Source organism: Triticum aestivum, chromosome 7D, assembly GCF_018294505.1.
Source record: "Triticum aestivum cultivar Chinese Spring chromosome 7D, IWGSC CS RefSeq v2.1, whole genome shotgun sequence".
NCBI lineage: Eukaryota > Viridiplantae > Streptophyta > Magnoliopsida > Poales > Poaceae > Triticum > Triticum aestivum.
The window spans coordinates 96,929,124-96,944,009 of NC_057814.1; the positions used below are offsets into that span (position 1 = coordinate 96,929,124).

General features: G+C 46.7%; 1 pseudogene; it reads right to left on the bottom strand.

Annotated features, from left to right (window-relative positions):
• Window positions 1-1,263: 1,263 nt before the first annotated feature.
• On the bottom strand, window positions 1,264-8,076 carry LOC123170891 (probable histidine kinase 2; annotated as a pseudogene).
• Between the last annotated feature and the right edge of the window lie 6,810 nt (window positions 8,077-14,886).

Genomic DNA, 14,886 nt, shown 5'->3' on the forward strand with positions numbered 1-14,886 from the left:
AATTCTCCCTCTCCTTGTCAGTTTCGCAGCGTCTCCGTGCATCAGCAATGGTCCGACCAAGATCATCAGCGGGCTCATCATGTGCCTCTTCTTCAACTTCACCTAACCCTTCCCCACCTTCAGCATCATCCTCCATGAAAGTATCACCGAAATGATCATGATAGTTGTCATCGATATCATCCCCTTCTTCATCTTCTTCCATTCTAACCCCTCTTTCTCCATGCTTGGTCCAACAATTATAGCTTCGCATGAAACCGTGCCGAAGCAGGTGCATGTGAACGTCTCTTGAGGAGGAGTAACCCTTCTGATTCTTACAGACAGCACATGGACAGATAATAAAACCTCGCTGCTTGTTCGCATTTGCCACTACGAGGAAATCTTTCAAACCCGTAGTGAACTCGCCGGAGAGCCGGGGACCATACATCCATTGCCGATTCATCTGCATTATTATTATATAAAGTATATAATTAACCATCATGCATTTGTTAAACTAACTAGCTAGAAATAATACAAATTAAACAATGAACTACACACATGCATATTTTATCAATGACACATGAAAGGTTCAAGTTGCTAACCGCGATCGCGGAGGAAAAATAAATGAGAAAGCTCAAGTGTGGCTCGGACACTTCATATCATGTTTGTTTCATGCTCTCGGGCATTTCATCGAACACCTTGTGTGCATAGGAGGAACCAAAAGCAAACCCACCACCCCCCTTCTGAATTGTGGCTAAGTGAAGTGAGCTGAGTCCTATATATAGGGATGGGCCTTTAGTCCCGGTTGGCCTGGCCAACCGCAACTAAAGGCCTTCGGGCCAGCCTGAGGACCTTTAGTCCCGGTTGGCCAGGCCAACCGGGACTAAAGCCCCTCCCGTCCGCCAGCTGTCGACCGAGCGCGCTGGGCCCAGATAGTTGGTCGCGGGTCTCCTCCCGAACCGCGACTAAAGACCCCTTTGGTCACGGTTCGATTATTTTAGGGACTAATGGGGGCGTATGGAAGCCTCTTTTTCTACTAGTGTATGGATATTTTGGTGGAACTGATTTATATTTGTATAATTTTGTGACCACTCTTTTGTTAAAAAACAGAAAAAAGGCAGTCATAAAGTTGCAAAACATAAATAATTTCAAACATTGTAATTTTGGCATGTCATTGACAACCCGGCAGTAGCAACCGCTAAAATAGCAGGAGTGGGGTCTTGATTATTGCTAACACTATTCCCATATGCATGGGTGATAAATATCCTCACGAGAACCGGAACATCATCAGTTCTTGTCTTGTTTGCAGAGCTCAAGAACAACCCCTGCGATCTTCGGCTTGGGTATCGGTTTTGTCAAGTGAAGATCCATCCCAGCTTTGACGGCCTCTTGCAGACCCTCGTCCGCGGAATTCGCAGTCAGCGCGATGATCGGGGTGTGGGCGCCATAGCGGCTTTCTTCATGGCTATACAATAAATGATTAACATAACATGAAAAAGGTGAGAAAAATAAAAAATGTCAACATACAAAATAGAAATGCTTGTATGCATTAAAAATAATGTTCATCTCATTTTTTCAGTAATACATACATACATATTTATTTATGTATTTTATTTAGAAAAATTTCAGAAATTTTAGAAAAAAATGTTCATGTTTTACCTCGAAACAAGAGTTCAAGTATTTTAAGAAGTAGATTAAAAAAAGTATTTTAAGAAGTTGTTTATGCAACAAGATATATGTTCATATACTTACAAATGGTTCTTCTATTTGCTCTCGAAATAAGAGAAAAATAGGTATTTTTTTTCTAAAGTAAACATCAACGATGATTTTGAAAATTTGAAAGAAAGGAGAGAGACATACGAATAAAAAAAGATAAGAAAACCAAACAAGAAAAGAAAGAAAGAAAGAAAGAAAGAAAGAAAAAGAAACAGAAAAAACCAACATGGATCGCACTGTAGGGGTCTCTTGAATGATTTATATTTATAATTCTGTGACCACTCTTTTGTTTAAACAGAAAAAGCAATCACAAAGTTGCATGACATAAACCATTTCACACAATGTCACAGAATTACAATGTAATTTTGGCATGCCGTTATTGCTTAACCTTCTGCTCGGCTGCTGAGCTGTCTGTCTATTGACAACACTGCCTACACAACAGCTAAAATAGCAGGAGCAGGATCTTGATTACTAACACTATTCCCATATGCATGGGTGATAAATAATTAAATATCCCCGCGAGAACAGAACATCACCAGTTCTTGTCTTGTTTGCAGAGCTCAAGAACAACCCCTACGATCTTCGGCTTTGGTATCGGCTTTCTCAGGTGAAGATCCATTCCAGCTTCGACGGCCTCCTGCAGCCCCTCTTCTACGGAATTCGCAGTCAGCATGATGATCGGGGTGCGGACGCCGTGGCGGCTTTCTTCCTCGCGGATGCGCCTCGTCGCCTCATAGCCATTCATCACCGGCATCTGAAACGAAGAAAATCGAATTGCCAGCAATGTCAGAAATTATTAAATCACATCATCTGAAACAAATTGAGGAGAAATAGACCGATGCTTGGCATGGTGTTGCTGGAGAAATTTATGTACCTGGCAATCCATGAGGACCACATCATAGGGAAAGGCATTCCGAAGAGCTTCTGTGAACATGGCAAGAGCCACGGAGCCGTCGCCTGCAATCTCCACGGCTGCTCCGAGATCGCTCAACATCTTCCCGTGGATTCTCTGCAGAAGCATGGTGTCGTCCACCAGCAGCACGCGCATCCCCTTCAGTGGCTTGCAGTCTCCAACATTGGCTGGTCCGACGGGCATTGCGGGCGTAATCTCGGACGCCGGCGCAGTGGTCTGATCTGCCGCCGACATCTCGAACTGATATGGGTGCGGGTGCTCGAAAGGGGATTCCTGGAGGTCTCTCATGACCTGGAGGAGCTTGTGCAGCCGAGAGCCGTGGATGGGCTTGCGTAGCTCGAGGTCGAAGCTGCTCGCCTCCTTGAACCTCCTCAGATCCTCAGAGGGGGTCTTAAGGTCCGTCAGGCAGACGACCTTGCACGACGCCTGGAGCTTGGTCCTCGCCAAGCTCGCCGCCTCGCGGGCGGCCTCATGGAGCCTCCCAGCGGAGACGTCGACGACGACGAGCAGGCTGAAGGCGTGGAGGTGCCCGGCGTGGTTGCCCCCCATGCCCCCGCTGCTCCGCAGGTGGCTGGCCATCTCCTTGGAGACGAGGCAACGATCTACGGTGTCGTGCAAGTCGTCGCCTCTAGCGCTGTGCAGCGACCACATCGACGCCGGCCTTGACGACGAGCTGCTGAAGGTGGAGCACACCTTATCGATGGTCGGGGCGAGGAGCTCGGCGCACGAGACTGGCCAGACCTTCATCCCGACGCTCTCCATCCATGCGTGCAGGATCCGACGGGTCTCGTTGCTGTGGACGAGGAGGACGCAGTGCCCGCCCTTGAAGCAGGCGGGCTCCCTGAACAAAGAAGGCGCCGCCCGCCCTTCCTCGAGGTTGTCTTCAACCTCTGAACTCTCGCTGGCCTTCAGGAACACGTTGAAGCCAAAGCACGTTCCCGCTTCTCCTGGCTCCTTGTCCTTGATGCTTATCTCCCCTCCCATCAGACGAACCTATATATACCAATAAAAACAACAAACAAAATCATAAGTAAATAAGAAATAACAGACACATTAGTGAACAATATAGTTTTCAAAGATAAAGAGTCAAGAACTTTTTTTAGAGTGTCAAGTGCTACAAGCAAAGTTGCATGAATTTGTCTTAAATCCAATCAAAATTCTACGCATCTGGATTAACATATAGCCATCTTCATCTCAAGTCACCCTTAATTTATATATAACCATACTTTTAGACTTTGGCGTTTGTAAATTTAGAAAAAAGTTTATCAAGTGGCAATTCAAAAGCGTAAAAAAGAAATACATTGATGCGCTTGAGAGCATTTTAATATGCACAGAAAAAGATGAGATCACTTACAAATGATTGCACAATTCCAAGTCCGAGCCCGGTGCCACCATGCCCATCCTTCACTTGAACGTAGTTCTCAAACACATACTCCCTCTTCTCTCCGGGTATCCCCACACCAGTGTCAACAACCTCAAAATAAAACTCAACCGAATCGGGATCGATTTTCAGGGACAAGCCGCCATTCTGTTCGGCACAATTCTCACTTCTTCCAAGCAGCCAACCGAAGACCCCACCGACGCGACGGCGGGAGGCAAACTTCGACGAGGTGCTAATCATGGAGCCCCTTATGATGGGGCGGTTGGCCCACGCACGGAGCATGACATGGCCTTCGTGCGTGAACTTGATGGCGTTGCCGAGAAGGTTGTCAAGGATCTGCTTGACACGCTTACAGTCACCGACGGCGGCGGTGCACCGGATCACGGAGAAGTTGCAAGGGTCCCAGATCACCTCGACACCTCTTGACATCCCAACAACATTCGCCAGGTCCATGGATTCCTCGAGGACATGTGCCATCCTGAACTCTACCTCTTCTAGCTGTATCTTCCCGGAATCCAACTTGCCCATGTCGAGTATCGTGTTAAGAATATCTGAAAGTAACATAGACATGTATAAAATATATATATGGATGATAAGTCAACAGATGCTCAGCTGAAAACACATAGATGGTGTAAAGCTCATTTTTAATGAACAATAAATTTGTCGCTTATGCATAAACAAAAGCCACGATAACATGGTACATGGTACATAAATGCAGCAAAATATTTTCCTAAACCAAAGAATAGACAATAAAAAAAGTATTAGAACATGATGTGTTTACTGGCCGCTAAGATAGTGATATGTGATAGCTCCATTTCAACTATCCTATATTTAAATATTTTTAGAAACAAAATATTAATCTTTTTTTTGCAAATAAAATATTAATCCTTTACCAAGCAGAGAATGATTTCTTGAATATTCTAGAAATTATAAGCAAATGTTATATTTAAAACGTAGAACTGAGCTCTTGGACACTTCTGCACCTAAAATTGTAAACAAATTATTTGAGGAAACTTCGCTTTTACAATATGCAAAATTATAATGCTATGGTCATGATCTATTACTAAATAGTCCTATACATGGGAATGACATGTGTGGATGGTAAGTAGGGCCATGGTTGTGGACTAACCGAAGAGCTTATTGGTGCCGACATCCATCTGGTTGAGGTTATAGGTGAGGTTGGTGTTGCCGCGGGCCTCCAACCGGGAGATCTCGATGAGTCCGGCGACAGCAGCGAGCGAGGAGCAGATGTTGTGGCTAGCGCGGGCGAAGGCATTGCTCTTGTTCATGCTCTTGCGCTCCGTTTGCTGGAGCGCTTTCTTCTGTTGTGCTAGCTCGGCCTCTAGCGCGACCTCCCGCACCCCGACCTTCCACAACACGCGTGCCATGAGGAAGCACACTACCATTGCCAGTATCGTGACTGCACACATGATGCACAGGATGGCCACCCCGATCCGTCGGACCTTGGTTGCCCCGCTCCACTCGCTGAGCACTAGCCAGACTCCCTGGAGAACAAGAAGAAATACAACCGTAGATTATTGTTTGTACGATGTCGCCCGATCAAATTTTTAGACATACACATATGTGTGCTAGTACTACGAAGGAAACAAAATTTTCATTCAGAGGATAATCTTCGGATCTGGGGTGGGAATAGGCGAATCACTTCGATTGGGCCGTTGATTTGGAAACTTTTGTGCTTTTACGTAACCTTTTCATCTTGAGAAGTTGATGACATTTGCTGTTAATATCTCGCAGATACTTGCCACCTTAATGCACGTTATATGATGTGGTGTCATTAGTTAATTATAAGCTTAAGTTTAGTACTTATATATGTTAGATACGCATATATGGATGATGGCTTGTGATCGATGCTAGACGAATAGGGCGTTACCAGGTTCACTCCGGAGAGGTCGTGCACGCAACTTGGTCCGACCCGAGGCTGCGGAGCACGATATCGGGCTTGTTAATGGCGGACGCGGTGCAGTTGGTATCCGAGAACAAGGTCTTCATCAGCTCCGCGTCGTGGCCGGGCCTCCCACCGGCCAAAGGCTTATAAACCGACGCCGTGCCACTGCGCTTGTCGGTGATCGCGTAGTAATCGTCAGGACGTCGACGGGGACGGCGGCGGAGACCACGGCGGTCTGGCCGAGCGGCGCGGAGAAGACCATCACCTGGACGCTGGAGTGAACCCACCCGGCCCAGAGCGCCACGGGCGAGCCGCTGTTGGCAGCGGCGAGGAGCTGTGTCGCGTTGGGTAGGTGCTCCGGCCTCGTCGATGGGACCGGGCACCGGATCAACCGCCTGCTCGGTGTACCATTTGCCGCGTTGGCTAACGAGCTTCCCTGACTGCTGACCGTTCTCGGCGCGGTAGTATGTCAACGTGGTTCCATTCACGCTGGTGTATGACATCTCGGCCACCTGCTGCTGCATGGCCAACGCCATGAACATATATGGTCCCACCTGTTAGGTCAACACAAAAACATATATGTACATGAATAATTCAGTGGTGAAATTGAATGTATTGGGACGTGCCATATTTCTCCCATATATATAGAATTAATATACGTGCAAAAAGATACTTATTTGTCTGTGTATGTGCATGCGTATATGTACATATCAATGCGTACATTTATACAGCAAATCTAATAAGATCATACGTAATAACCAGTTACCACGTCGGCCTGGGTGCTCATTAAAGCTGTTATTTAAAGTAAGAAAGTAATTGTGGTTCAAAAAGGAAGTGCACATACGTGCTGAAATTAGTTACAATTGCAAAAAACAAGAAGGCACAGTTAAACCACATGGATGCTCGGTAAATTACATGTCGGAAATGAGATGATTTGTTGCTGGGGAGCTGCAAAGACTGCGCGACGATGGCGGCGGAGTGGTTGACTTCCATGAGAGACTGCATGCCGGCGGCAATGTGCGCCAGCGACCCCTCCACGGCGTTCATGGCGGCGCTGCACGCGGCATCATTTTATATGGGAGGAGACGGAAGAGTACACGAGAACCACCGTAACCACGATCACTCCATGGGCAATAATCTGTGTGACATCAAACACACTCCCAATGAGTAAAATGTAAAATAAAATAGTGCATAGTTATTAATTTAAAATGTTTTTTTCGCCGCAAGGTGTTTCAAATCATCTAACGGTAACATTTGTCATGACATTCCGTCGATATTCGTTGTGTCAACCCATCGGCATGTAAGCAATAACTCAAGATTCCGAGCATTTCTAATAATCTAGCAGTACCGTTTGTCGTGACATTCCACTAATAGATGCAAGTGGTAAGGCAATATTCGGGGTCTTTACGCTCACCCAGCGACAACATTTGTCGTGACATTCCATCGATATGTCTAATACAACGACATGAAGAGCGATATATGAGCATACGGCAGAAGAGAGTTCTTCTGGTAGTTATGTCAACAGTGGGCTTTGCCTCACACATGTGGGGATATCCGTGTTGTACGGAGCTATATAATGATGAAAACTATGTAGAACTATTTTGAAGTCCACACCTTACACACATGGAAGGATATCTATATTGTACGGAACAGATTCCTAATCACAAGAAGAAAACTATTTACTTTTTTATTTGACGCCTAAAACACCGTGGGAGATATCCGTACTGTACGGAGAGCAATCTTAATTACAAGATGAAAACTTTATAGATCTAGTTTTCATCACTATCTAAGGAAAGATGCCTGGGGAATACACTTGTGGACTTGGAGCGCCGCTAGTTTTCCAAATCCACCGTCACGGTTTATTTACCATGTATAGTGGCATTTTTTTCCTGCACCGCAGAAAAAAGTGATATTTTTTCCTGCACCAAAATAAAAAATCGGTATTTAATATTTAAAAAATGGGTATTTAGTATTAAAAAAATCGGTATTTACTTTTCCTATCTAATATCAATGTGTGGCTGGTATAGACAAAGGCTATGATAGAAAAAGGGATACTACGCAATCTGGCAATCAATTGCCAAATCCGGGCTCAATAAATTATATTTCCCTCCCGTTTGAATAGTTCGGGCGGGCGTGAGGCACAGCTTTGCACGGGAGCAGTGTTGCCAGCCGCACGATCGCCATCCTGTTGTGCAAGTGTACAAGGAGCAATTAGCTTCCTGTCTTAGATAGTAGCATTATTAGTTTTGTTAAGGTAACTCTTTGTTAGGTTTGATGCTAAATATAGAGCACATGCTCGACTTATGTTGAACTGGCTCCGTTACCGGGAGTCCTGGACAGATGAGATGAACCAGGTCTTTCCCTCAAGGAAAAAAAAAGATGAACTAGGTCCTTTCCCTAAAAAAGTGAAAACAAATAAACAGGTCTTACTAGTTCAAACTCAACTCATTAGTGGATCATTAGATGGAAATCTACAAGCACGGAATGGGGATATCCCATCATTTTGTCCGCACACACGCGACATCGCGTGTTCCTTTTGTGTGTCAAGTGTGCAATAAGTATGTAGTACGGTTCATGTGAGAGCATACACCATGTCACCTATACTCTGATGAGAATACAAGACAGGACGCATACACAGTTCTTCCGTGCATATTGTAGTTGGTGGATCTCTCAGATTGATTTTGATATACGCATGTAGCCTAAATAGACTCATTTTGACCGGCATAGTTTCTTTCCAAATGGGATCTATCTAAAAGAACAGCGGATACAACCAGATAATCAGGTAACTAAACCCACGACCCAAAAATAACCATGAAAAAATTGGAATATTATAACCAAGGCTATAGCAAAGTTCTTGGCAAAACTAAAACCAAACTCATCCTTCTTACCCACATCTAGTTCTCGATGGAGAAGAATAACATCGATAAATCTTAGTCATTGAAGACCTCTAGATGACCAAATATTGTTCAATGGTTACACCCGTATTGCCCAACTAGGCCATTCGCCTTGCTCGCGAAGACTCGAATGAAGGGGTTGTTGGAGAATATGGCACCGCCGACAACGATGGCTCACCAAAATATAGCAACGAGAACCAAGATGTCTTGCAAAAAGGTTGATAGGAACAATAAAAAACTCAGAGGCTCCTTGACAACACCAGGCCAAGCACCACCGAGACAGTATTGCAGTTGGAGAACTTCTATTCGACATAGCACCGCCATCACCAAAACCTAACCAAAGAACTTTTCGTACACACCACATGAGAGATGAGGATCCCCTCCCCCCTATCTTATGGCCTAGGTGTGACGTCTCAGGACATAGGGGGCATCGATTGGATACGACTTGAGGGTTGTGACGCTTGATGGAGGCGTGATTGCCGTCGTTTTCTTTTTGAGAGAATAATGGAACTTCAGTTGAATGATTGACTACCACAACTTTTAATTAAGATGGAATAGATGAGCTTGGTTTGACATTTTCAAAACCACTTACAAGTTACAATAGAACTGGTCACTGCACATCGAACAAAATCTAACACCCTGACCCACCAAATCTCTTGTGCCTTCCCCTCCCCCCTGTCTTATGAATTCACTCGCGTCTCTAACATGTCACATATTTGTGTCGGCCACAGCTACGTCACCGACACACCATATCTCCCAAATCTCCATTGCTCAATATGGGGATCTTATGGGGAGAGGGGTCGCCACCATGGATCTGGTGGCAATGATAATATCAACATATTCTTTATCGACCCTTTGGAAGCTCTTCTTGTCCATGTTATCATGGACATGTCTTGCTAAAGTTGCCTCTAAGGTAGGATGGGCCAAATCTGAGAGGTTTTCAGTTTAATTTTCTTAACCGTGATGTTAATTTGTGACAAATTTTAGTTGGAAATGCTTGAATGTTTTGTTTGAATCTAATTGAAATTTGCAGAAAATTTTATGATTTATCAAAACTTGCAGATTTTTTGGGTTAAAACCTATTGAAAACTATAAAGATTTTGTGGGTTTTGGTTGGAAGTGACATACAGTCAATGAAATTTTGCGGATACCATTGAAGTTCAATTACAAATATGATTTTCCCTTCATGAAAGGTGTGTATATGGCTGAAAGTTGTTCATAGGCTTGAAATATGTTGCGCTCATCACTGCTAGTCACCATGTATACCCCTCCATAGAACAAATTTTGAAGTAGAGGAGAACATCCAAGAAGCTGAAGGGAGGGTTCATTGGATGAACCATCGGGTTGGTCATTTTCCAAAAAAATGGGAAGCTTTGTGTTGTTTCCTACTACGGGATGGGATGGTTCCATGGGTTGCTGTAAATTATCATTGCCTTTTATTCAAACTCATTTTATTTTATTTTATTTTTCGAAATGGAACGAGAGCTTGCCGTTACATTTTGTTGCCATCAATGGGGTATAGGAGGGGGAACTTTTCCTAGTAGCTCACGACACACACCATCCGACTAAACAAATAGAAAATGAACATAAAAAGGTCATGAAAGACACCTAATAACCCCGTGTCGCTCCCTGCTAGGGTGAATTGGAAGGCGACCCAACATCGGCGGCCTCCTACCCCTTCCCCCCCCCTTGCCATCGCTAGTACCTCCACCAGGCAAAGCCGGTATGGATCCGGCGGTGGCGGGGCCTGTTCTTGCTGCAGTGGGCGATCTCGCGACCAGGGATGCTCGTGGAGCCGGTTGGCGGGCGGGGCTGTGCTCATCGGTGGTGGGTTGCATCAACGTGCGGGAGGTGCGACAGTGCGGAGATGCGACTAGGTGGCGACTAGGCACGGGGCAGGCCCGATCGCGCAGACCCGAACATATTTGACGCTTAGTTGTTGTGTGGTTGATGCTGGTAAGGCAATCGCTTACGGTGCTTGGGGTATTTTTATTGTTGATGGCGGCTGCTTGCGTGAGGGCTTGATGCCTACATCTGGTTGTGTCCTCTTCGGTGGTTAGCGGTCTATGTTGGTGTTGTCGATTTGCGAGCATGGCGATCTGTCAGCTGGTCGCAGCACGATTGGGGTGGTCAGCAGTGGTGGTTGTTGTGGCGCAGGGATGCGGTGGAGTTGCAAACATGACCTGTGCCCATGTGTTGCAGATGCGGTTGGTGGGTGTTGGCTGCACGGTGGAGGTGACAGCGGCAGTGTTGGCGTCGTGCTAGAGAGGCTATTCTCCTTGGTGTGGCACTTGTGGTGCAGTGAAGAGGTGTCAGGTGGTGTCTGGCTCTCTGTTCTAGTTTGCGTCGTCTGCCATTGCCACTTTAGTCACGCTTCAACTTGTTTGGAGTGTGTTGGTGGCTGAACCTCCTCCCAAGAGGCTTGTCGAGGAGGAAGGTCTCTTGGCTCCGGGCGCATGCTTTGGTTGAAGGGGGTCCATGCCGGCGGCGAAGTCATCCACGAGTGTCTCTTTCCTTCTTGAAAGCACCGTCTAAGACTTCATCCTGACACTAGATCATTATTGGTTGTAGTGGGTTTAGCGGTTGTTGGTGTCAGAGTCGATTCCGGCAAATCTAGAGGTAGGGGTCCTCATCTAGGCACCTTGGACACAAAGATTTTACCCAGTTTCGGGCTCTCTCGAAGAGATAACACCCTACGTCCTACTTTTGATTGTATCGATATGGGGTATAGTACAAAGTACATGTATCTACCACAAGATTGTTGTGTAAGATTCTAATGAATATCAGATGATCTATTGACTAGCCTAGCATCGGTTTATATAATACATCAGAGGCCTAATATTTAGAAGAGTCCTTGTCTTGTGCGCCAAGTCTTGTATACGTCATGGGATGCCCGAAGTTGGCCCTTAGTGAACCGCCATGGGGGTCCTCGGCCCGACCCACCTGGTTGGGAGACGATGTGGTGAGTACCTGATACATCTCCATCATATCTATAATTTTTTATTGTTTTGTGCTATTATATTATCAATCTTGTAGGCTTTATATGCAATTTTATATCATTTTTGGAACAACCCTATTAAGCAGTGCCTAGTGCTAGTTGCTTTTTTTTATCATGTTTTTGGTTTTATAGAAATCCGTATCAAACGAAGTCCAAACACGACGAAACTTTTTAACGATTTTTTGGACCAGGAGGGACACTAGAAGCTTCGGGGGAGGACCAGAGCCGGACGAGGAGACGTCAAGGCAATAGGGTACGCCTCAGGGGGTAGGCGCGCCTTGATGTCTTGTGAGCCCCTCGTGGCTCCGTCTGACCTAATTCTAGCGCTATAAATTCCCAAATATTCCAAAACCCCAGAGCAAGACCCGAAACAATTATTCCGCCGCTGCAAGTCTTTGTTCTTCGGTGATCCCATCTGGAGGCCTCCGTCGATACTCTACTGAAGGGGGAATCGATCATGGAGGGCCTCTACATCAACCTTGTTGCACCTCTGATGATGTGTGAGTAGTTCCTCACAGGACCTATGGGTCCATAGCAGTAGCTAGATATCTCTCTCTCTGTCTCTCTCGCTTTCTCTATGATCTGCAATACAATGTTCTCTTCGAAGATCGATTCGATGTAATCTTTTGCGATGTGTTTGTTGGGATCCGATGAATTGTGGGTTTATGATCAGATTGTTCATTGAAAGTAATTGAGTTCTTTCTGAACTTTATTATGTGAGATTGTTATAGCTATGTAATGCTTTCCGATCTAGGAGTTATCTTTGGCCAAGTTGATGATTAGATCTTCAGTGGAAGTGGTGCATAGTAGTAGGTTCAATCTTGCGGTGTCCTCACCTCGTGACAGAAGGGGTAGTGAGGCACGTGTCGGTGTCAAAACCGGCGGATCTCGGGTAGGGGGTCCCGAACTGTGCGTCTAAGGTCGATGGTAACAGGAGACAGGGGACACAATGTTTACCCAGGTTCGGGCCCTCTCTATGGAGGTAATACCCTACTTCCTGCTTGATAGATCTTTATGAATATGAGTATTACAAGAGTTGATCTACCACGAGATCGTAATGGCTAAAGCCCTAGAAGTCTAGCCTGTGTGACTATATGTGTTTCCGGACTAAGCCCTCCGGTTTATATAGACACCGGAGGGAACTAGGGTTATACAAAGTCGGTTACAGAGAAAGGAATCTTCATATTTGCTCACCAAGCTTGCCTTCCACGCCAAGGAGAGTCCTATCTAGACACGGGAGAAAGTCTTCGGTCTTGTATCTTCTTAGCCCATTAGTCCGGCCCATGTCCAACAGGCCGGACGCCCGAGGACCCGTTAGTCCAGGACTCCCTCAGTAGCCCCTGAACCTGGCTTCAATGGCGAGGTATCCGGCGCGCAGATTTGTCTTCGGCATTGCAAGGCGGGTTCCTCCTTCCGAAGTCCAAGATAGTCTTCAGACGCAATGATCGTGTCCGAACCTGTAACATACATACCACACACAGAGAGTATAATATTCCACAAGTCCAATCCGCTGACAACTTTTTGCCCGATTATTATTTCGAACCGTTTTTCGTCTGCCGCTCCATGTTTCGAGACACGGTTGCTATTGGCACGTCTTATCGAAGCAGAGATCGTGTCCCCTTATTGCGGGATTCTTATAAATACGGGCGTGGGTAACCCAACCGTGCCGTTTACACAGCCCTTGGGAACAGGCGAGTTTTAAGGTGAGTGGGGAGGCGTTCAATATTCACTGCCTTTATAAGGAGATAAGGATTCCCTTTCTTCACCCGCGCCTTCTCCCCCTCTCTGCCCTTCCACTCCCGAGCTCCAGCGCCCAAGTCCCCATCTTCTCCACCTCAAGGAAACACTCAATCATGTCCGGATCCGGAGGCCAAGGCAAGTGGATGGTCTCCTCCGTCAAGGAGAAGGACATCACCCAACTTCGGGCGGCTGGGTATCTAGCGAAAGGAATCGCCCACCGTCTGCCTACCAAGGGGCAAGTCATCCCCACCCCGAAGCCTACTGAGAGGGTGATCTTCCTCCCGCACTTCGTCCGCAGGTTAGGATTTCCACTCCACCCTTTCGTCCGTGGGCTAATGTTCTATTATGGGCTAGATTACCATGATCTAGCCCCGAACTCTTTCCTCAACATCTCTACATTCATTGTCGTGTGTGAAGCTTTCCTCCGCATCCAGCCCCACTTCGGACTATGGCTTAAGATCTTCAACGTAAAGCCGAAGGTGGTGGATGGTCAGCACGCGGAGTGCGGAGGCGCCATGGTGAGCAAGATGCCCAACGTCACTTGGCCCACGGGCACTTTTGTGGAGACTGTCAAGGAGTGGCAGAAGCAGTGGTTCTACATCACAGAGCCACGCGGTGCCACTTGGGCGGTGGCTCCCGAATTCAAGGCCGGAGCTCCAATGCGGCTCACCTCCTGTATGGAGAAGGGCCCCAACTGGTCTTCGTCGGATGAGCTGATAGCGCTGCAAACGCACATTCAGAGCATGGTGGATAAACACATCAAGCTCGTCGACGTGATCCAGGTGATGTTGGTTCGCTTGATCCTCCCCTGCCAAAGCCGAAGCTTCCCCTTGTGGGAATTCGATCCAAAGAAGGACCAGACCTTGGAGAGGCTCTTCGGAACTACTCATGAAGATGCCTGGAAGTTGCTCTTCAAGGGCAACGAGAAGCCGCCGGCCATCGACTCGGACCGCGGGCATGATCATACCCATCCCGCTAATGCGGGAAGTTTTTTACATCCCAAGGCGTACCCTCTACTTGCTTGTCCAAGGAGGGTGGTTAATCTTTACTATATTATTTCAGGTGTGGACGGAGAGAGCGGAGCAGATCCAGTGCTCGGCTCCGCTTCCCGAAGAGCCAGTCATCCCACTCCTGGCGAAGATGCTGGTTCCGGCGCCTTATCAGCCGCCAGAGAAGAAGGCCAAGAAGAAGGCCAAAGGAGCCAAAGGTGGCCCCCGTCGCAAGGGTTCTTCGGACGTGACGTCCGAAGACAAAGAGACCCTTTCCTCCGCTGCCGAGGACGACGACGACAAGGAGGAGGAGGAGAACAACCCTACCCCTGATGAGGGAAAGAGGAAGAGGGAAGCCTCCACGAATCTGGAG